Source organism: Nicotiana tomentosiformis, chromosome 2 (assembly GCF_000390325.3).
Source record: "Nicotiana tomentosiformis chromosome 2, ASM39032v3, whole genome shotgun sequence".
Classification (NCBI taxonomy): domain Eukaryota; kingdom Viridiplantae; phylum Streptophyta; class Magnoliopsida; order Solanales; family Solanaceae; genus Nicotiana; species Nicotiana tomentosiformis.
The window spans coordinates 22,521,623-22,545,281 of record NC_090813.1 but is presented as its reverse complement, the minus strand read 5'-3'; the positions used below and the strand labels follow the sequence as shown (position 1 = coordinate 22,545,281).

Below are 23,659 nucleotides of genomic sequence, written 5' to 3'. Positions count from 1 at the left end.
GCGGGACTCAAAAATAGTTTTCCGCATTTTTGCGCCAAAGAAACCGACCAAAATTGGTCGGTTTCGTAAAAAAAAAAAATATATTTTGAAAACACGACCAACGTTGGTCGGTTTTTTGACCGACCAAAGTTAGTTGGTTTATCTTGGTCAGTTTTTGCCGAATTTACTAGTGATTATTATTTGTATTTATCTTTTAAGGGTGAGTGGACAATGGACATGTTTCATAGCCCATGACGTCACCTTTAGGAACATAACTGGACCTAAGATGCTATAGCAGTAGCATTAACATCATAGGTTTTACATTCTACTGGTGTAGTCTTAAGGGTTATCAAGACACACTATGCATAATATGTTGCACACAGTTTTATAGAGATTGCGAAATTTTACGCATCATGGACTTCATTTGTGGTGATGCACGTGTGGTATTCAAGAATTATTTAATTGAAGTGCGTAAGCTGCTGCAACACTAATGTATTACCATCATAGCACAATAGAGAGAAATTGAGAAAGAAATAACAAGAGTAGTGCTGTAAAATTGACCTTAAAAGGTACCCGGCCTTGAAGAAAGAGGGAAATGTCACTATGTATTTAGGACGACCATAAGGTAGCTTCTCATTGACTTTGGTTATGGGGAGTGATATAAATCTTTTGATAAATCCAAGAGAATGGAAACAATTTGAGAGAAAGTCCATCGTTAGCCTATTCTATATGAAAAATAGAAGTACAAGCCGGTGCAAATATAAAAGTACGTGTGAAATGAGCACTTGTCGCTCAGTGATCCAAAAATATTTTCCTTTCGTATTGAACATTAAATACACGTGCAACATATGTGTATTTTTTTATGCGCATATATTGCACGTGGTGACGTACATAAAGATTAATATATAATCAAATCGAAGAATGAAAAACAAATATCGTTAACGTATATATATAAAACCATACCAATACGGGGGAATAAGAGTTGTGGGGGTAGCATCGGGACGTAATGCTACTAATGCGCATAAATCAATAATTCTTTGCTCCAATTCATGCGCAGATCACTCACTTTAACCATACAAATATTCTTTGTTGCTACGTCGCCGCTAGAATTATTGATTTAATTGGTGTTTGTTTTTCTCCTTTAAGGGGTGAGTGGGCAACCTTCATAGCCCAAGACTACTAGCTGCATCATGAGGTTCACTACTACTATTGTCATTTGGTCGGCCATTTTATGCCGTGGAGGATGCCAATAAATGACACAACCTTTTAATGCAATAGTAGTACAAGAAGGATGGCGAACTATACAACAATAATGGTTGAAGTCTTGGCAACTCTACATCAAAATAAATAAGGAACATACAAGGAATATGTCCAAATCGAAAAATGGATAACAAACAACATTCTCATCGAGGAAGGGTTGGATAAAACCACATTAATACCAGGGAATAAGAGCTACGGGGGTGGCATTGGGACATAATAATGTTATCATGGGTAAGTCAATTGTTCTTTACCCCACTTTCTGGTTAGATACCTCATATTAATTATAAAAATATTCTTTAAATTTAAGTTGCACCAGTAATGGCATCATTGACTGATTATTGTTTGTCTTTCTCCTTTAAGGGGTGAGTGAATATGTTTCATAGCTCAAGACATCACCTTTAGAACATAACTTGAGCTAAAACGCTATAACAATAGCATTAAGAGCATACTGTCACGGGCCCAAATCCTTACATTGGGTAGCGGCACCTGCTCGCCCATGTGGCGCCTGCAGTTCCCCTCGCTGCAGGCCGGCCTGTTTCCTATCCCAGGATTCCCAAGCACGATCCTGTGCCTGTTGGTGGGGCTCGCCCGTAGGCTTGCCCCAAGTTGTGCCGCCCGTAAGATGTCTAGACCCTTGGCCCTAGACATGTCGTGGCACTTCATCTTAGGATCATAATCTATGCGCGCCCTAGGAGATTGGCTTAGGACATGTCTTGTCCTTCGCCCAAGACTGAGCATCGCTCCCGCGTGCACAGCCCAATCCTCAAGCTTGACACTCGCCTAGTGCATCCACGACTAGCTCGTGCTTCGTCCGAATAAGGCAACTTTAGCCCTTGGCCATTGTCATGCGTGTCTTTCGTGCCATGCCCATACATTGCCCTCGCGACACGCTTCCATCCCGAATAGTGTAGTGTCGCCCCACAACTACACCTTTAGGCCAACGAACCCTTGTTTGCATGGTTGAACCCAAGCCATGCTCACAAGTCGACACATGATGCCCCTATGACAGGTGCGTCAAGTATCCAATCGGCACGGAGGTCTCCTTCCAACATTCGGCAGCCCGCGGGGCTGGCCGTCCCACACATTGAGCCTCCTGCGCCTACTTGATGCCCAACGCTAGCCCGAAGGCGTTGCGCCGCCCATAGAGTTTTCCTAACTCGTATGGGTACCTTTGACACTCATTTGAGTTATCTAGGTAGGCCCTTGAGGTTACCCCCAAGGTAGCTCGTTCTATACGGCTCAGTGGCAGCACGTATGGGGGAGGCAGGTCGGAGCTTTCATCACCTATACCCCCTTATATATGCTTAAAATTAAAAAGTCAAAGTTGTCCGAGTAGACAGTTCTACGTCAGACCATCAGAAGGACCTTTTCTCACCAGTTCTTAGCCGAAATCACAACTCTAAATTGCGAGTTGTGACAATATGCTTTACATTCTACTAGTGTCATCTTGAAGGTTATCAGGTCACACTATGCAGAATATGTCGCACACAATTTTATAGAGATTTTAAAATTTTATACAAGAATTATTTAATTAAAGTGCGTAAGCCACAATAACACTAATATATTACCATTATAGCACAATAGAGAGAAATTTAGAAATAGTGCTGTAAAATTGACCATAATAGCTACCCGGCCTTGAAGAAAGCGGGAAATGTGACTATGTATTTAGGACGGCCATGGGGTAGCTTCTCATCGACTCTGATTATGAAGAGTGATATAAACTTTTTGATAAATCCAAGAGGATGGATACGATTCGAGAGAAAGCCCTTCGTTCGCTTATTCTGTATGAAAAATAGAAATACAAAACGGTGTAAATATAGAATTACATGTGAAATGGGCAGTTGTCACTCTGTGTTCCCAAAATAGTTTCTTTCCATCTTGAACTTTAAATGCACGTGTAACATACATATTTTTTTTTTTTGTGCGTGTATATACCCAAATCGAAGAATAAAAAACGAATATAGTTCTTATTAGAGAAGGAATGTATATATAAAACCATATTAATAGGAGGAATAAGAACTATGGGGTTGGCATCAGGACTTAATGCTACTAACGCACATAAATCAATTATTTTTTACTCCGATTCCTGCTCAGATCACTCACCTTAACCATATAAATATTCTTTGTTGCTACATTGCACCACTAGAATCATTAATTTGATTAGTGTTTGTTTTTCTCCTTTAAGAGGTGAGTGGGCAGTCTTCATAGCCCAAGACTACTAGTTGCATCATGAGGTTCACTACTACTATTGTCATTTGGTCAGTCAATTTATGTTGTGGAATATGCCAACAAATTACATTTCTAACGCAATACTAGCATAAAAAGCCCCAGGGGAACTATACAACAATAATGATTGAAGTCTTGGCAACTCTATATCAAAATAAAATAAGGAACCTACAAGGAATATGTCCAAATCGAAAAAAGGATAACGAACAACGTTCTCATCGAGGAAGGGTTGGATAAAACTACATTAATATCGGGGAATAAGAGCTACAGGGATGGCATCGGGACATAGCATTGCTATCTTGAGTAAGTCAATTCTTCTTTACTCCACTTCCTGATTAGATAACTCATATAACCATAAAAGTGTTCTTTAAAATTACGTTGCACCAGTAAAGGCATCATTGACCGATTATTGTTTGTCTTTCTCCTTTAAGGGGTCAGTGGATAGGCTTCATAGCCTAAGACGTCACATGTAAGAGCATAGGCTTTACATTCTACTGGTGTCGTCTTGAGGATTATCAATACACACTATACACAATATGTCGTCACATACAGTTTTATAGAGATTGCAAAATTTTAGGCACCATGAACTTTATTTGTGTTAATGCAGTTGCAGTATTCAAGAATTATTTAATTGAAGTGCATAAGCCGCTGCAACACTAATATATTATCGTACAATATAGAGAAATTGAGAAAGAAAAAATAAGTGTAGTATTGTAAAATTGACCTTAAAAGCTACCCGATCTTGGAGAACTGAGAAATATCACTATGTATTTAGGAAGGTCATGGGGTAGCTTCTCATCAACTCTAGTTATGCAGAATATTATAAACGTTTTGATAAATCCATGAGGATGGATACAGTTTGAGAGAAAGCCCTCCGTTTACTTATTCTATATGAAAAATAGAAATACAATATGGTGCAAATATAAAATTACTGTGTGAATTGGACACTTGTCCCTCGTGGTATGAAAATAGTTTCATTCCTTCTTGAACGTGAAATATACGTGCAACATACATGAATATTTTTTATGCACGTATATTGCATGTGTTGACGTACATAAAGACTATTCCATCCGTTTCAATTTATGTGAACATGTTTGACTGGACACGAAATTTAAGAAAAAATGAAGATTTTTGGAATTTGTGGTTCTAAACAAGTCAGAAAGGGGTCCAGAGTATTTGTGTGGTTATAAAAGCTTCTCGTTAAGGGTAGAATTGGAGGTTTAAGGTAAATTATTTTCAAATTTAAAAAATGATCATTCTTTTTGGAACGGACCAAAAAGAAAATAGGTTCACATAAACTGGAACAGAGAAAGTAGTATATATCCAAATCGAAAAATGAAAAATGAACATAGTTCTCATCAAAGAAGGAACATATATTTAAAACCATATTAATAGGGGGTGGAGGGTGGGGGGATAAGAGCTTTGAGGGTGGCATTGGGACGCAATGTTACTGACGCGTACAAGTCAATAATTCTTTACCCCAATTCTTGCTCAGATGACTCACCTTAACCATAAGAATATTCTTTAAGGGGTGAGTGGGCTGCCTTCATAGCCCAAGACATCACCTATAGGAATATAAATGCACCTAAGATGCTACAGACAATAACGTTTACATGAGGGTTATCAAGATAACTTATACTATAATGGTTATGCATTTGCACATTTGCAGTATACTACTACTACTACAACAACAACAACACAGTATAATTTCACTAGTGGGATCTGGGAAGGGCAGTGTGTACGCAGACCTTACCACTATCATGGGGTAGAGAGGCTGTTTCCGATAAACCCTCGGCTCCCTCCCTCCAAGAATTCCCCACCTTGCTCTTGGGGTGACTCGAACTCACAACTTCTCGATTGGAAATGGAAAGTGCTCACCATTTGCAGTGTACTAGAGTTGTTTAATTGAAGTGGGTAAGCCGCTTCATGCCCAATATACTATCACCATATCACAATAAATAGAATTGAGAAATAAAAAATAGGAGTAATGCTTCAAAATTGTACCTTAAAATCAACCTTGGACTTGGAGAAAGTGGATAATGTCACTAGGTTGATTCTCATCAACTGTGGTTACGCGGAGTAATATAATATTTTTGATAAATCCACAATGATCGATAGAATTGAGAGAAAGCTCTTGGTTCGCCAATTTTATACTCCTTCCGTTTCAATTTAGATGAGTTAGTTTGACTCGACACATAAATATAAAATATTTGGAACGGAGGGAGTATAGAATATAGAAATATAGGACTCAATGCAAATACAAAAGGATGTGTGAAGTGGGCACTTGTCACCCGTGAACTGAAGGCAATTTGATTGCTTCTTGAACGTAAAATATGGCAATAAACGTACTTTTTTTCCCTTTATGTGCGTATATATTGTACGTGTTGACGTGTATAAAAATTAGTATAAGTCTAAATCGAAGAATAATAAACAAATAACGTTTACATCAGGGAGAGGCCGAACAAGATAATATTAATATCGAAAAAGGATCCAAAATTCCCTTAATATATTAGAAATGGTTTATGAATGCCCTCCTTGCACCTATTGAGTTAAAAATGAACTTAACGATACTTCTAGGATTTAAAATGTCCTTTAAACAGAATTATGACATGCATTATTGTTCTTTTAGTTAAACATATGGCCTTGATTTATTGGTCCATGTGGATTTTTTACCCAATTTAAAGGACCTGACCCGCACATGACTGAACCCAACACCCAAACTGTTTATCCTAACCTATCGATTCCTCCTTCCATTTCCTGTTGTTGCTCTTCAATTTTTATCTCTCTTTCCATTATAATTGTTCTTATTATGTAAACCTACGACTATAATAAGTCAATAATAGCATTATCAGATATCAGTGGTCAATAAAGAATAATGTGTGAAATAATTGAGAACAACAGAATAACGGAGAATCAATTTCACATCTTATCTTTCTCATTTTTCAAAAATTACTCCTGGCTATCAAATTGGAACATAAAAAGATAAGTATCAGAGGCTATAGCTAGTGCAGAAGAGAAGGATTGGAGGGGTGGTAGGGGAAATTGAAGTCTCTAGCACTAGAAGATAAGGATATTAGATGAAAATCAAACTTTTTGTATTTCTTGAAATTATGTATTTAACCCCACACATACTCACACAGTACTACATGTATATGTTACAACTCAGCAATTGTTACAGCTCAACACTCTTAGTTAGTGATATTAGCATTAGTTAGTTAGCATTAGATAAGTGGTTAACTATTAGTTATTTTGTATAAATACACGTGTAAATATCTTAATCAAAGTAAGAGTTTTCATTCTCTCAGAATCTGGAGCTTCTTCTCCAAATTTCTCTTTCTAGGTTCACACATACTCACAATTAGTTGTTTCTCATGTTGCTACTTCGATTTTGACATGGTATCAGAGCTGATGCTTCGATCTCGACCTCATTCTCGCAGTTTCTCCGTGTTAATTTAGTTCTAGCAAATTTACCTCTATCTCTGTAATTCTCTCCTTTAATCATGTGTAAAGAAGACAATGTTTTGGATTTGACTAATCCACTTTACATGCACCCGTCTGAGAGTGTCGGGTCTATGTTGGTGTCGGTACCGTTTGACGGAACTGGATACAGATCCTGGAGAAGAGGAGTACTGAGGGCTCTCTTTATGAAAAACAAAGTATGTTTCATCACAGGAAAATACAAAAAGCCGGATTCTAATGCTCCGACTTTTGAACAATGGGAGTGTTGCTATGATATGGTCACATCGTGAATTTTGAACTCGCTTTCAAAGGACTTGGCAAATAGCTTGCAATATGTTAGTGACGCTAAGAAACTCTGGGAGGAATTGGAGGACATGTATGATCAAACTAATGGTGCGAAGCTCTATCAGCTTCAAAGGGAAATCAATAATTTAAGCCAAGGAGCTCTAGATATTACTGGATACTACACAAAAATAAAAAAATTATGAAAATAATTAAATACCCTAAATACACACGCTGAATGTAAGTGTCAGTGCATTTGTGGAGCCAAAGAAAATATGCACAAAGCAGAATAGGATAGGAGACTAATTCAATTTCTCATGGGATTGAACGAGGTATATATAGTGGTGCGAGGCAGCATTTTGATGATGAATCATTTGACTAGCTTTGGCACAAGCCTTCTTAATCCTTATTCAAGAAGAAAAGCAGAGGGAAGTAAGGCCTCAGAATCAATTTGTATTGGAGTCTACTTCACTAAATGTGAGTGGTGCAGGCAATAACAATTTTCGGACAAATTACAATCAGAACACCAACACTCGTGGGAAAAATGGATACAAGGGGGGCAATTTTCAGGAAGGCCCAGAATGTTTTGCGAGCATTGTAAGAGGCCAGGGCATACGAAGGATAAATGCTACAAACTTCATGGGTATCCGCAAACTAACAATAACAACAAATTCAATAACCAGTAGATGTTCAATAACAATAACAATAAATTCAACAACCAACATATGTTTAAGAGAGCCAACAAAGGCAAGGGGACTGTAATAAATATTTTTAGTACACAACATGATGGGATAAATATGGGAGAAAATGAAGGTGAATTCCAGGATCATAATCGAAGCATACATAATCTGAGCGAAGAGCAATATGGTCAGTTGTTAAGGTTGCTGGAGAATATTCAGACTCAGTGTGAAAATGCAGGAGATATTTCTGGGAGTGTCAACCTGAACAATGGAGCTGTTAACTTCGTAGGTATTGTGGCATGCTCTGCTTTTGTAGAGTGTAATTCACAATCATATGAGTGTTTTGAACCAAATACTGATTCCTAGATCCTTGATTCTGGAGCTACAAATCACAAGACCTATAAGAAATCCTTACTAACAAATATTAGAACTTTAGTTTATCCCTTTGTGGTATCACTACCTAACGGATATAAAGTAAAGGTGACACAAATTGGTGAAGTTATTCTTAGACCTAAGTTCACTCTGAAAAAGGTCCTCTATATGCCTAGTTTCAAATACAACTTAATATATGTGCATTTCTTGATAGTACAACTTGACTGTATTGTCATTTTTACCAAATTTATCTGTCTTATTCTGCAGGCCCCTTCAATGAAGAGGCCTCTAGAGATTGATAAAGCCAAGAATGGTATGTATTTTCAGTTTTTAGAAGTCAGCAAGAGTAATTATGTTTTCAATTCTGCATCAAATAATTCTGTTTCATCCAGTGATTATTTTTGTCATCCTGTACATAGAGTTTCTAATCCATCTCATGCATATGTAGATAAGATACATTCTCATGTCATCCCCGTTGTAAATACCTCAGTTGCGAATAAAGGAAGTGATTGTCATGTGTCCAATTCTGTGGCTGATGGATCCTTGAGAAATGAAAACCATGTAGATTCTTTGTGGCATAACAGATTATGGCATGTGCTTTTTGACAAAATGAAGGGTGTTTCATCCATACTAGTGACTTTTGTATCCAAACAAACCTTCATTTTCTATATGTCTCCTGGCAAGACAAACTAGGCTGCCTTTTCCCCAAAAGACCACATCCACAACCAAAATTTTTGAATTACTGCACATTGATTTGCGGGGACCATACCATGTTACAACTCATGATGGTTATAGATATTTCATTACACTAGTGGATGATTACAGTAGGCCAATATGGACACATCTTTTGGCATGCAAGATCAATTCATTGCAAATCCTAAAGGCCTTCACTGTCATGGTACAAAACCAATTCAATACCTCAATCAAATTTATTAGAACAAATATAACGGAATGGTGTGGTGGAGAGAAAGCACAAGTACTTAGCATTCTCATAGCCACATATATGATAAATAGACTGCCATCTTCCCTCCTTCATAATAAATGCCCTTTTGAACTACTTTATCAAAAGGAGCCCACTTACTCACATCTCATGAGTTTTGGGTGTCTTTGTTTCCCCACTATCCTTAAGGACACAAAGACAAATTTGAGTCAAGATCAAAACTCCATATTTTTGTAGGATACCCCTTTAGGACAAAAGGGTATAAGGTCCTTAGTCTAACCACAAGGAAGATACATGTCTCAAGAGATGTAATTTTTCATGAAAATGTGTTTCCTTTCGCTTTATCCTCTAATTCTAATAGGGTATCTAGTCTTGGTCAGGTTCCTTTACGTTTTCAAACTTTTTCAAGCCAAACAAGATCCTCATCTAACACTGGTGGTACAACCTCCATTCCCCACTCACCTGAATCACTTCACAATGCAAATTCACCTGCAACTTTGTCTGGTAGTGATCACTTGCAAATTGATACATACTCCAATGAACATACAACACATAATCCACCTTCACCATTCCCTACAGTTGCTAGTACTTCCCCTGTACCTGCTTTACACTAACAGAACATGTCACATATTTCTCACAGACCAGCCAGAACAGACAAAACACCTGTGTACTTAAAGGATTATGTGTGCTCCATTCCCAAACTTTGACCCCATCATTTTGTTCCTATTTCTCCTTGTGTGACACCCTCCAGTAGCAATTCTAGTACATCATCCTTTTCCTTTAACACTTCAGTACCCCATGCACAATATGTATCCTTAAATACCTTAGTTCCAGATAGTCAGCAATTTGTCAAGAGCATCTCACTTGATTGTGAACCTACCTCATATGAAGAAGCAACTATGAATCCTGCTTGGCAAGAAACAATGACACAAGAATTTGAAGCATTACATACTAATAACACTTGGAACTTGGTCCCTCTACCAACTGGTAAAAAGGCAATAGGGGGCAAGTGGGTGTACAAAATTAAACACAAATAAGATGAGAGTGTTGAGAGATTCAAGGCAAGGCTGTTTGTAGAAAGGTACACACAACAAGCTGGGATAGACTATACTGAAATCTTTTCTCCAGTTGTTAAGATGACAACAGTGAGAGGGTTAATTGTAGCAGCAATTAAAAAGGGGTGGCCGCTCTTTCAACTAGATGTGAACAATGCATTCTGTAACGACCCGACTTGTCGTTTTAAGAATTTACGTCCCGTTCAGTAAATTAAGATCTCGAGCAGCTTTGCAATATGTATTATGACCCGCGGGTGTGGTCGAGTTTGATTTACTGAAGATTCAGAATTAAATTAAAAGAACAATCCTTATTTAGAAGCTTAAATGAAAATAGTTGGCTGGAGAGTTGACTTTTGAGTAAACGACTCTGGAATGGAATTTTGATGATGTCAATAGCTTCGTATAGTGATTTTGGACTTAGAAGCGTGTCCGAAAAATTATTTGGAGGTCCGTAGTGGAAGTAAGCTTAAAATGGCGAACAAATTAAATTTTGGGAGGCTTGACCGGGGGGTTGACTTTTTGATATCGGGGTCGAAATATTATTCTGAAAATTTGAATAGCTTCGTTATGTCATTTATGACTTGTGTGCAAAATTTGAAATCATTCCAGATTGATTTGATATGTTTCGGCACAAGATATAGAACTTGAAAGTTCAAAGTTCATAGATTTTGCTTTGAGATGCGATTCGTCGTTTTGATATTGTTGGATATGATTTGAGGCCTTGAGTAGGTCCGTGTTATGTTATGCAACTTGTTGGTATGTTCGGACGGGGTCCCAAGCCTCGGGTGAGTTTCGGATGCTTAACGAATCGAATTTGGATTTGGAGGAGGAGCTAAAGCAGTTGGGCTGCTTATGTGATCGCACCTGCGCGAAAAAGGGCCGCAGGTGCGAGCTCGCGTATGCGAGGAATGATTCGCAAAACCGAAAATGCATAGGCTATTCGGGCACCGCGAGTGCGAAAAAAATCACCGCGAGTGCAAAAACAGTCATCGCAGGTGCGAATACCACAAGTGCGAATAAATCACCGCGGATGCGAAGATCGCAGGTGCGAAGAAATCACCGCAGATGCGAAAATCCTGGACAGAATGTTAAAAACAGAGGGGGTTCCGAGTTTTGCCATTTTGGACCTTCAAGCACAGTTTTTGGGGTAATTTTGAGAGAGAATTCAAGGAAAACTTGAGGTAAGTCACTTGTGATCATTTATTCTCCATAATATTGAATTATCATCGACTAATCCGACTAGATTACATATTTTTTAGGTGTAAATCGGGGGTTTGAACTTAGAGATTTGAAAATAAGATTTGAAGATTTGGAGGCCGAGTTCACGTCGGATTTTGGTAAAAATGGTATTGTTAGACTCGTGGTTGAATGGGCTTTCGGATTTTATAACTTTTGTCGGGTTCCGAGATGTGGTCCCCACGGTCAATTTTTGAGCTAATTTCGGATTTGTTTGTTGGAAAATTATTATTTTCTTATGGAATTAATTCCAATAAATTTTATTGACTGAATCGAATTATTTGTGGCTAGATTCGAGGTGTTTGGAGGTCAAATTCAAGCAAGAAGGCGATTATGGAATATTGGCATAACTTCAAAAAGGTAAGTGTCTTTCTTAACCTCGAGTGGGGGAAATTCCCCTTAGGCATTGCGTCTTATGTGCAATTTGGGTAATTAAAAATCATGTACGCGAGGTGACGAGTACGTACTTAGTTTATATGTGCAAATTTTATTGAGTTAAAGTCTTGAGCATATTGAGTAGTAAATTGGATAATAATTGGCATATATTTAATCATCTACTTGTCGTGCTTAAACCCTTGTTGTTGACTCTGATGTTATATGACAATGTGATGTGATTGTTATTTGATTATTTATGAAATTTCATGAATTTGTTGGCTTGATAATTATTTGAATTTAATTCCATTTTGGATTTTCTTCTCTTCAAAGAATTAATTAAATGAGCTTAAGAAGAAGTGTTTATATAATTATTGAAAATTTGATCTTTCATGAAGACTTTGCTTTTATGTTGAGTATTTTCTATCTCTATTGATTGTTTTTGGGTGTTGTATACATTGTGTGGATCATTTGGCTATTTGTTGTGAAATTAATTAACTTGGTTGTAGCTTTGAAATTTGGTTGTGGCCATTTGGCAAATTGTGATATGAATTGATTTTTGTTATGTTGTGATAATTTTCCGTGTAAATTGTTGTATTGTGTGAGTTGCTATTTTGGGGAGATAAGGGTGGCATTTCACCGTTGATGTTATGTGGTTATAAGGGTGTCATTTCACTGTTGTGTTTGTTGGCTATTGATATTGTCTGGGCGGAGCGATAAGGGTGGCTATAGCAGCGATAAGGGTGGCAATAAGAGCGATAAGGGTGGCTATTGATATTGTCTGGGCGGAGCGATAAGGGTGGTAATATGAGCGATACGGGTGGCTATTGTCAGGGACGATATGTGATGACGTGGGGTTGACAATTTTCATGTGATGTTGTGATGTTCTTATGTTTATTTTTATGCCTTGTGCAAATTGCCTTGTTGTTAGTAAATTGATAATAATCCAATTTGTGTTGAAATTGGGAGCCTGTGACTATTGTCGGGCGGTTTATAAAATAAAATATGGGCACGAAGTGCCGTGAATTGTGTTATGAAATGGGGATATTGGCACGTGAATTGTCCGTGCAGTTGTGATATAAAATGTGGGCACGAGGTGTTGTGATGAAATGATAATGATATTTGGCACGTGAATTGTCCGTGCAGTTGTGAGATGAATTAAGGGCACGAGGTGCCGGACAAATATGATAATTTAATTATGGGTACGAGTTGCCGTGGAAATATAAAAATGGGTTGAGACCCGTATTTACGAAAAATATAAAAATGGGCTGAGACCCGTATTTTTGATAATTTTAAAATGAGGTGTCACAATGGTGACTTTTTAATTAAAAGAATTATATTCAAAATATTTATTTTGAAGGATTTTTACTTAGAAAGTATTATATAAAAGAATTCTATTTTGAAAGATATTTACTTGAGCAAATTGTATCTGAAAAGATTTATTGAAAGAATTATATTTGAAAAATAATTATTTGAAAAAATTATATTTGAAAGAGAGTTATGTGGAAGAACTATGTGAAAGACATTTATTTGAAGGGCTTGATTTAATTGGGTGTAATTGTACTTATTAATTGTTGAGTGATATTAATGGTATTCTTGTTGTCTGTTGTGCATATCACGGGTTGTTTTATCCTGCCTTTATTATTATTTATTTTCTATTATTTTGTATATTATATTGCATAGGTTATTAGACTAGTGAGCGTCTTGACTGTACCTCGTCTCTACTCCATTGAGGTTAGTCTTGATACTTACTGGGCACCGTTGTGGTGTGCTCACTCTACACTTCTGCACATTTTTGTGCAGCGCCGGATATTGAAGATAACGGACTTGAGCAGAGTTAAAGCGGGATCGTAAGGATTCAAAGTAGAGCTGCTTGGTCGTCGCAGTTCCTTGGAGTCCTTTCATTTCATTGTACTGTTAACTTATAATCAAACAGTATTGTATATTCGATTCTCGTGATCATTCTATGTACTCAGTTAGAGTTCGTGACTCATTACAACCAGTATTGGGAGGTTGTATATTGTAATTATTTTCGCTGTTAGTTTTGGTTACTTATTTAATTCAAAATCAAATTCCCTAAAAAATACAACGAAAATCGACTTACCTAGTCTTAGAGACTAGGTGCCATCACGACTCCTGTGGTGGGATTTTGGGTCGTGACAAGTTGGTATCAAAGCTCTAGGTTCATAGGTTCTACGAGTCACGAACGAATATAATAGAGTCTTGAGGATCGGTACGGAGACGTCTGTATTTATCTTCGAGAGGCTACAAAACTGTTAGGAAATTTCCATTTCTTGGATTCCTGTCGTGCGAAATTTGTTGAATTTGGAATTTGAACCTTGTGTCTCAATTCTCTCACAAATGGTGAGGACACGTGCTACTGGGTTAGTTGAGCAGGCATCCGCACATACTGCTAGGGCTGCAAAAGGTCGGGGCCGCGTTAGAGATCGAGGAAGGGCACGTGCTGCGACTAGAGCACCTGTCAGAACAACAGTTGAGGAGCCACTAGTAGCTCCAGTTGGGGGACAGGTACCAGAAGCACATGTTGTTACCCCAGGACTTCAGGAGACTTTAGCACAGTTCCTGAGTATATTTGGTACATTAACTCAGGCGGGATTGATCTCTGTTGCACCAAACATTCCGCAGATTGGGGGAGTAGCTCAGACTCTTACCAACTCCAGAGCAACAGGTACACGTTGGTCAGGTTTCGGGTGTAGTACCGGTACAACCTGTTATTCCGGTTCGGCCTGAGGTCAAACCCAAGGCATCAGAAGAAGAACAAAAGAGACTTGAAAGGTTTAAGAAATATGATCTACCAACTTTCAGTGGTACAACTATAGAGGAGGCCCAAGGATTTCTGGAAAATTGTCACCGTATTCTCCGCACTTTGGGTATTGTGGAAGTAAGCGGAGTTTCCTTTACTACATTTCAAATGTCAGGCGCAGTATATCGGTGGTGGCAAATCTATGAAGAAGGTAGAGCAGCTGATGCCACACCACTAACTTGGGCTCAATTTTCGGAAATGTTCTTGAAAGAGTTTGTTCCCCAGACTCTCAGAGATGCGTGGCGCATAGAGTTTGAACGGTTGCGTCAGGGTACTATGACGGTGTCAGAATATGCTATCAGGTTCAGTGAGTTAGCCCGTCATGCACCTATCTTAGTTCCTACAATCAGAGGACAGGTTTGCAGATTCATTGAGGGCTCGATTATGATATTAAAATATGCATGGCTCGAGAATTACAAACTGATGCTTCATTTTAGCAAGTAGTGGAGATTGTAAGGAAGATTGAGGGTATTTTAGGCGAGGAAAGGGGGTCTAAGGAGGCCAAAAGGTCTCGAAAATCTGGAGGGTTCAGTGGATTTTACTCTTCAGCTAGAACCTATTATAGCAGAGGCTCGAGCAGTCGGTCAGCTCAGTACACACATCAGAATACTCTGAGTGCTCCAGTTTACAGTGCACCACCGACACGAGATTCTTACAGTGGTTATTCCAGTTATCCGGCACAGACTCAGTACGAGCAGTCGCGACCTCAGATTGGTTGTTATGATTGTGGTGATACTAAGAATATCATGAGAGATTGTCCCGGACTTGGGAGGGGTGGATTTCATCAGAACACTCGAGCTACAAGCTTTATTCCAGTTGATACTCCGCGTGCACAGTCAGCTAGAGGTGGAGGACATGCGGGTAGTGAGCACCTAAGAGGTGGAGGCTTGACCCGTTGATTTAATCACTATGATTTAGCTAAGGCCAGTACACCAGATGGTGTCGTTACAGGTACGATCCTGATTTTTATTATAAAAGGATATTTTTCTTAATTTGATTCAGTTCTGAATATTGTGGTGAATCCTCCTATAATGCTCCACTCAAGAGTGAGCTTCGTAAATTTGTGACTCACTTATATGTGTATCCCTGTTGGGAGATTTAAAGATGTGAGCTCGTGTCTGTTATTTTATTTCTATACACCAATAAGGACTATAAGTCCAAAAGTAATTTTTATTATTCATTACAGTGAGTTTAATGTGTTTTGGAATAATTGATTCAAATTTTATCGGATTATACGCCCTACCAGTATGAGGGTTCATTATATGTTATGACAATTGTTTATGAAATGTATTGAAAAGAAGAAATAAAGAAAATTAAAAATTTCAGTTGGCACAATGTGCAACATAATTGTGATTCGGATTTGAGGACGAGATCCTCGCATTTTTACATGATGTAAAATATTTAAACCAGGCTGCAAGCCGCGATGGAAGTTATATAAGGACGAGGTCCTTGTGGTGAAATGTTTATGAGTTTAAAATTCTCCCTTGTGAAAATTAATTTGTGTAATAATATTAATAGGGAGTCATGCTTGTTAGGCTTATTTGATAATGCTTGTATATTTTCTATTCATATTCAGCTATTTTCGTGCTGTAAATATTGAGTTTTAGCCTATGAGGTGAGTGCCCAGGTGGCGTTAAATGTGACTCATTAATCCGAGTAAGTAATCATGAGGTCTTCATGCCTCACGTTCTGTTGTCAGTATTGTAAAAATTTGAAATGTGATGATGGTTAATATGAGGTTAATTGATGATGCTGGAATTAATTATGAACAAATTTTAAGACCAGAGATGTGGTGATGAGCATACATATGATGTGCTTCTTGTCCTGATATCATTATGATCAGGCAATGCTGAGATTAATGTTATTGATATATACTCAGTGGTATTTTGTTGAGTTGTGGATATGTTATTAGGAGTTGTTTGGGTGTTACTCTGGCAGGTGGATAGGCCCAATTACATAGGAGACTCTGCCAAAATTTCTGAAAAATTTGGGAGTTAGTAAAATTTGAAGGATTGAGAATTACAAAAGAAGAGACAAGTTATGTTATGTGTTTTAGGGCGAATGATCCTAAGCGGGGAATAATGCAGCACCCCAAAGGAAGTTTTGAATTACTTCAACACTATCAAAAAAAATAAAAAAAATTGATGTGTGCATAGGCACGAGTTGCTATAGCCAGTTGAGACTAATATTGTGCGTTGTTGTGAGAAATCGGGCCTTTTAAAAAATATTGGAGCATAATATAATGGCCTTAAAGATTACAAATATGAATAATAGAAATAATCTCAAGTGAGATGATGTTGTTGGGCTTATCTCAAATGCGGTAACGTGGAATCAACTGTAAGTTTATGTGTAAAAGTAAAAATTATCAACTCGGTAACCTCAGAATAATTCTTAGAACGTTCGAGGACGAACGTTTGTTTAAGTGGTGGAGAATGTAACGACCCGACTTGTCGTTTTAAGAATTTACGCCGAGAGGCGGATCTAAGAATTGAAGTGTATAGGTTCCTACCGCAATTTCAAGTCAATATATTATAATAATCGAACTAAGGAACGAGTATCGATTATGAACACTATTTACTTCACCCGCATGTGCATTAAGCCTTTCTATACCTTTATTCCAAGCCCTAAAATCATCTTTTCTAAAAGAATCACTTGCTTTTTTACTATATCCTCCAATCTCATTTTTAAACAAGTAACAACATAAGTAAAACGCTGCATCTTCTTTAATACTATATTCTAACCATCCAGAATATGAAGTTTTAAACCATTCCGGATTAAAGTGACGCAATTTTTCACCAAAATTATTTTTTGTAAAAATAAAATTACGGGGCCGACAAGGCCCCCTTTGAATATAATATCTTCTCACTCGGTCACGTAGATTAGGAGGATATTTTGAAATTTATTTTCTTTCACCAGGATCAGGTTTAGGAAGATTCAAATCCAACATAATATATTTGCGTGATGAATGAGAAGAATTGACATTGTCATTAACCACTGACATGAATGAGAATTTAGCGAAGGAGAACTAGAAGTAGAACCTGAAGAGGTTTGCAGCTTGAAAAATCTCTTGATCATCTTAACTCACTAAAATTCCCTTCAAATTATAAGATACAAAGTAAATATTACAGTAAAGATTTTTTTCCAAAAGATCACTTTATAAAGAATACTCCAAGGAGACGAGAGAATCAATAAACACCTCAACAAAAGAAAGATTCTAATGCGATTCTACTTCTTGTTTATTAATTTTTTTTCTTAAAAAATAAGATCTAGAACCCAACTTCATAAGTTAAAATAAAAGATTAAAATTTACAAAAGCTAAAAATAATAATAAAAATTAAAGAAGATGATCCCAATCCCAAATCCAACAAATATTAATACACTACTTTTACAAGAAGTGATCATAACAATGGTTACAAAAAGTTAAGAGCTATTATTTCACAAAAATATAATATAAGAGGAAAATAATTATTAAACAAAAAAAATTGAAAGAGGGAGAAGACATGCAATGGATCGCTGGCTTTCTCTTTGATAAGCAACAAAAGAAGAAGCCAAGATTCAAGAATCCAAGAATGAAGAATAGTGGCTGCAATTCTAGTTTGAAACCTTAACCTTTGTTTTTTCAATGTTTGATGTGGGTATTTGATACAAAATAACTTTTGGGGAGATTTTGATTTGGTTGTTTCTTTTAGGCTGTCTTTAGCCATTTATTACTATTTTTTTATTTTTAAAAAGTAGACTAAAGGGAAAGTAGTACTAGCTTGAGGGAGTTTAGTGTTTTGTGGTCCTCGGTACTTTTCTTTCATTTCTTCTAGTTCATATAAAGTATTGCTAAAAAAATAAAAAATAAAAAAATAACCTTACGGGGATTCGAACTCGCATTAACAGGTTATGAAACACGAGCCACACCTAGGTTCCCTAATTTACCACTGAACCAACAATACATTTTAGGATTGGGTTCCCATATAATTATTCTTATACATTCAATGAATTTCTTAATACAAATAAAAGGTCTAGAAAAAAGCTACTAGGTTCCCGGGAACCCATACCTATAACTGTAGATCCGCCCATGTTTACGCCCCATTCAGTGACTTAAGATCTCGAGCAACTTCGCAATATGTATTATGACCCGCGGGTGTGGTCGAGTTTGATTTACTGAAGATTCGAAATTAAATTAAAAGAACAATCCTTATTTAGAAGTTTAAATGGAAAAAGTTGACTAGAGAGTTGACTTTTGAGTAAACGACTCCGGAATGGAATTTTGATGATGTCAATAGCTCCGTATGGTGATTTTGGACTTAGGAGCGTGTCCGAAAAATTATTTGGAGGTCCGTAGTGGAAGTAAGCTTGAAATGGCGAAACAATTGAATTTTGGGAAGTTTGACCGGGGAGTTGACTTTTTGATATCGGGGTCGAAATATTATTCTGAAAATTTAAATAACTTCGTTATGTCATTTATGACTTGTGTGCAAAATTTAAAATCATTCCAGATTGATTCGATATGTTTCGGCACAAGATATAGAATTTGAAAGTTCAAAGTTCATAGATTTTGCTTTGAGATACGATTCGTCGTTTTGATGTTGTTGGATATGATTTGAGGCCTCGAGTAGGTCCGTGTTATGTTATGCAACTTGTTGGTATGTTCGGATGGGGTCCCGAGCCTCGGGTGAGTTTCGGATGCTTAACGAATCGAATTTGGATTTGGAGGAGGAGCTAAAGCAGTTGGGCTGCTTATGTGATCGCACCTGCGCGAAAAAGGGCCGCAGGTGCGAGCTCGCGGATGCGAGGAATGATTCGCAAAACCGAAAATGCATAGGCTATTCGGGCACCGCGAGTGCGAAAAAAATTACCGCGGGTGCGAAGAAATCACCGCGGATGCAAAAATCCTGGACAGAATGTTAAAAACAGAGGGGGTTCCGAGTTTTGCCATTTTGGACCTTCAAGCACGGTTTTTGGGGCAATTTTGAGAGAGAATTCAAGGTAAACTTGAGGTAAGTCACTTGTGATCATTTATTCTCCATGATATTGAATTATCATCAACTAATACGACTAGATTACATGTCTTTTAGGTGTAAATTGGGGGTTTGAACTTAGGGATTTAAAAATAAGATTTGAAGATTTGGAGGCCGAGTTGAGGTCGAATTTTGGTAAAAATGGTATTGTTAGACTCGTGGTTGAATGGGCTTTCGAATTTTGTAACTTTTGTTGGGTTCCGAGATGTGGGCCCCACGGTCGATTTTTGAGCTAATTTCGGATTTTTTGTTGGAAAATTATTATTTCTTATGGAATTAATTTCAATAGATTTTATTGACTGAATCAAATTATTTGTGGCTAGATTCTAGGTGTTTAGAGTTCAAATTCAAGCAAGAAGGCGATTATGGAATATTGGCATAACTTCAAAAAGGTTAGTGTCTTACTTAACCTCGAGTGGGGGAAATTCCCCTTAGGCATTGCGTCGTATGTGCAATTTGGGTAATTAAAAACCATGTATGCGAGGTGACGAGTACGTACTTGGTTTATATGTGCAAATTTTTTTGAGTTAAAGTCTTGAGCATATTGAGTAGTAAATTGGATAATTGTTGGCATATATTTAATCATCTACTTGTCGTGCCTAAACACTTGTTGTTGACTCTGATGTTATATGACAATGTGATGTGATTGTTATTTGATTATTTATGAAATTTTGTGAATTTGCTGGCTTGATAATTATTGGAATTTAATTCCATTTTGGATTTTTCCCTCTTCAAATAATTAATTAAATGAGCTTAAGAAGAAGTGTTTATATAATTATTGAAAATTTGATCTTTCATGAAGACTTTGCTTTTATGTTGAGTAATTTCTATCTCTATTGATTGTTTTTGGGTGTTGTACACATTGTGTGGATCATTTGGCTATTTGTTGTGAAATTAATTAACTTGGTTGTAGCTTTGAAATTTGGTTGTGGCCATTTAAAAAATTGTGATATGAATTGATTTTTGTTATGTTGTGATAATTTCTCGTGTAAATTGTTGTGTTGTGTGAGTTGCTATTTTGGAGAGATAAGGGTGGCATTTCACCGTTGATGTTATGTGGTTATAAGGGTGGCATTTCACTGTTGTGTTTGTTGGCTATTGATATTATCTGGGCGGAGCGATAAGGGTTGCTATAGCAGCGATAAAGGTGGCAATAGGAGCGATAAGGGTGGCTATTGATATTGTCTGGGCGGAGCGATAAGGGTGGCTATAGGAGCGATAAGGGTGGCTATTGTGAGGAACGATATGTGATGATGTGGAGTTGTGGTGTTGACAATTTTCATGTGATGTTGTGATGTTCTTGTGTTTATTTTTATGCCTTGTGCAACTCGCCTTGTTGTTAGTAAATTGATAATAATCGATTTGTGTTAAAATTGGGAGCTTGTGACTATTGTAATGCGGTTATAAAATAAAATGTGGGCACGAGGTGCCGTGAATTGTGATATGAAATGGGGATATTGGCACATGAATTGTCCATGCAGTTGTAATATAAAATGTGGGCACAAGGTGCTGTGATGAAATGATAATGATATTTGGCACGTGAATTGTCCGTGTAGTTGTGAGATGAATTGAGGGCACGAGGTGCCGAAAAATATGATGATTTAATTATGGGCACGAGGTGTCGTGGAAATATGAAGATGGGTTGAGACCAGTATTTACGAAAAATATGAAAATGGGCTGAGACCCGTATTTTTGATGATTTTGAAATGAGGTATCACGTGGTGACTTTTTAATTGAAAGAATTATATTCAAAAAATTTATTTGGAAGGATTTTTACTTAGAAAGTATTATATAAAAGAATTGTATTTTGAAAGATATTTTTTTGAGCAAATTGTATTTGAAAAGATTTATTGGAAGAATTATATTTGAAAAATAATTATTTGAGAAAATTATATTTGAAAGAGAGTTATCTGGAAGAACTATGTGAAAGACATTTATTTGAAGGGCATGATTTAATCGGGTGTAATTGTGCTTATTAATTATTGAGTGATATTAATGGTATTCTTGTTGTCTGTTGTGCATATCACGGGTTGTTTTATCCTGCCTTTATTATTATTTATTTTCTATTATTTTGTATATTATATTGCACAGGTTATTAGACTAGTGAGTGTCTTGACTGTACCTCGTCTCTACTCCATTGAGGTTAGTCTTGATACTTACTGGGCACCGCTGTGGTATGCTCACTCTACACTTCTGCACATTTTTATGCAGAGCCAGGTATTGAAGATAACGGACTTGAGCAAAGTTAAAGCGGGATCGTAAGGATTCAAGGTAGAGTTGCTTGGTCATCGCAGTTCCTTAGAGTCCTTTTATTTCATTGTACTGTTAACTTGTAATCAAACAGTATTGTATATTCGGTTCTCGTGATCATTCTATGTACTCAGTTAGAGTTCGTGACTCATTACTACCAGTCTTGGGAGGTTGTATATTGTAATTATTTTCGCTGTTAGTTTTGGTTACTTATTTAATTCAAAAAAAAATGGCCTCAAAAATGCAATGGAAATCAGCTTACCTAATCTTAGAGACTAGGTGCCCTAGTCTTAGAGATTAGGTGTCATCACGACTCCTGTGGTGGTTTTTGGGTCGTGACACATTCCTTCATGGAGACCTTCATGAAGAAGTGTATATAGATGTACCTCCTGGTCTGGTAGTAGAGAGGCCAGACTTGGTGTGCAAGTTAAATAAGTCCCTTTATGGCTTAAAGCAGGCAAGTAGGCAATGGTATGCAAAATTAGCAAAGGAATTGTGTTCCAGAGGGTATGCACATTCAATTGTTAGATTATTCCTTATTTTATAAGAAAGCTGGATCTTCAGTCATTTTTGTTGCCGTGTATGTCGATGATGTTATAATCACAGGGTCCCAACTAAATGAGATTGAATCACTAAAAGGGTTCCTATATTAGACATTTAAGATAAAGGATTTGGGGAGGTTGAACTACTTCTTAGGACTTGAGGTTTTGTATAAACATGATAGTGTCTTAATATCCCAAAGGAAGTTCACCATGGATCTATTAAAGGAATATGATTGTCTGCAATATTCTCCAATGTCTTCTCCTCTACGATATTAAGAGAAAATGCTTCGTTGGATGAAATAAAAGTGGGGTCAATATTTGACAAAAAGAAGAGTATAATTAACTGTTTTTCCAATATAGTAATTAAAGGACATTTTGAATTCAAGGTTGTTAGATCAAGCTCAACAAGATATTTGTTGAAATGCAATGATGATAGGTGTGGGTGGTGTGTGCGTGCTTTCAGAATTAAAGATTCAACACCATTCAAGATAGTAAATCCTTCAATCAAGTTAAAGGTGGATGGGGGGACCCTGCTGCCAGATCCAACATTTTATAGAAAGTTGATTGGTAAACTGAATTTTCTTACCAATACTAGACTCGACATTGCTTATAGCGTGCAACACTTAAGTCAGTTCATGAAAAGTCCTAGAGATCCTTACCTGAAGGTTGCATTTCATGTGCTAAGATACCTCAAAGGAGATCCAAACTTAGACATCTTTCTTTCTAATAGTGACGACTACAGAGTTCGAGCCTTCTGTGACTCAGATTGGGCAACATGTCCTGAGTCCAGAAAATTAGTAAGTGGGTACATAGTGCTTCTTGGGGACAGTCCCATTAGCTGGAAGTCAAAGAAACAATCTTGCTCTTTCTTCTGGTGAGGCAGAGTACAGATCTGTAGGAAGGTGGTTGGGGAGTTGGTTTGGCTTGTAAGGTTGTTAGATGAGCTCATTGTACCCTTGTCTTTCCCCATACCAGTATTCTATGATAGCCAAGCTACCATACACGTTGCCAAAAACCCAGTGTTTCATGAGCGCACGAAGTATATTGAAGTGGATTATCATTTCGTCCGCGACAAACTTCAAGAATGACTGATTTCTTTACATTACATTCCTAAAAAGGAGCAGTTGGTCGACATATTTACCAAGTCTCTTACTAGGATCAAACATTCTTTCC

The 23,659-nt window shown here is 37.3% G+C and overlaps 1 long non-coding RNA gene across 3 annotated transcripts; it reads left to right on the top strand.

Moving 5' to 3' along the window:
- The first annotated feature begins 1,072 nt into the window (after positions 1 to 1,072).
- On the top strand, positions 1,073 to 22,095 carry LOC104112859 (uncharacterized). 3 transcript variants are annotated; one of them, XR_011413731.1, is made up of 5 exons: positions 1,073 to 1,470; positions 8,526 to 8,571; positions 11,781 to 11,849; positions 20,018 to 20,086; positions 21,906 to 22,095. It is a non-coding gene; the product is annotated as an uncharacterized lncRNA (long non-coding RNA). The 3 variants fall into 3 exon arrangements; XR_690089.3 differs by lacking the exon at positions 20,018 to 20,086 and having other exon boundaries at positions 1,075 to 1,470; XR_011413730.1 differs by lacking the exons at positions 20,018 to 20,086; positions 21,906 to 22,095 and adding an exon at positions 13,665 to 13,860 and having other exon boundaries at positions 1,075 to 1,470.
- Positions 22,096 to 23,659: the final 1,564 nt, after the last annotated feature.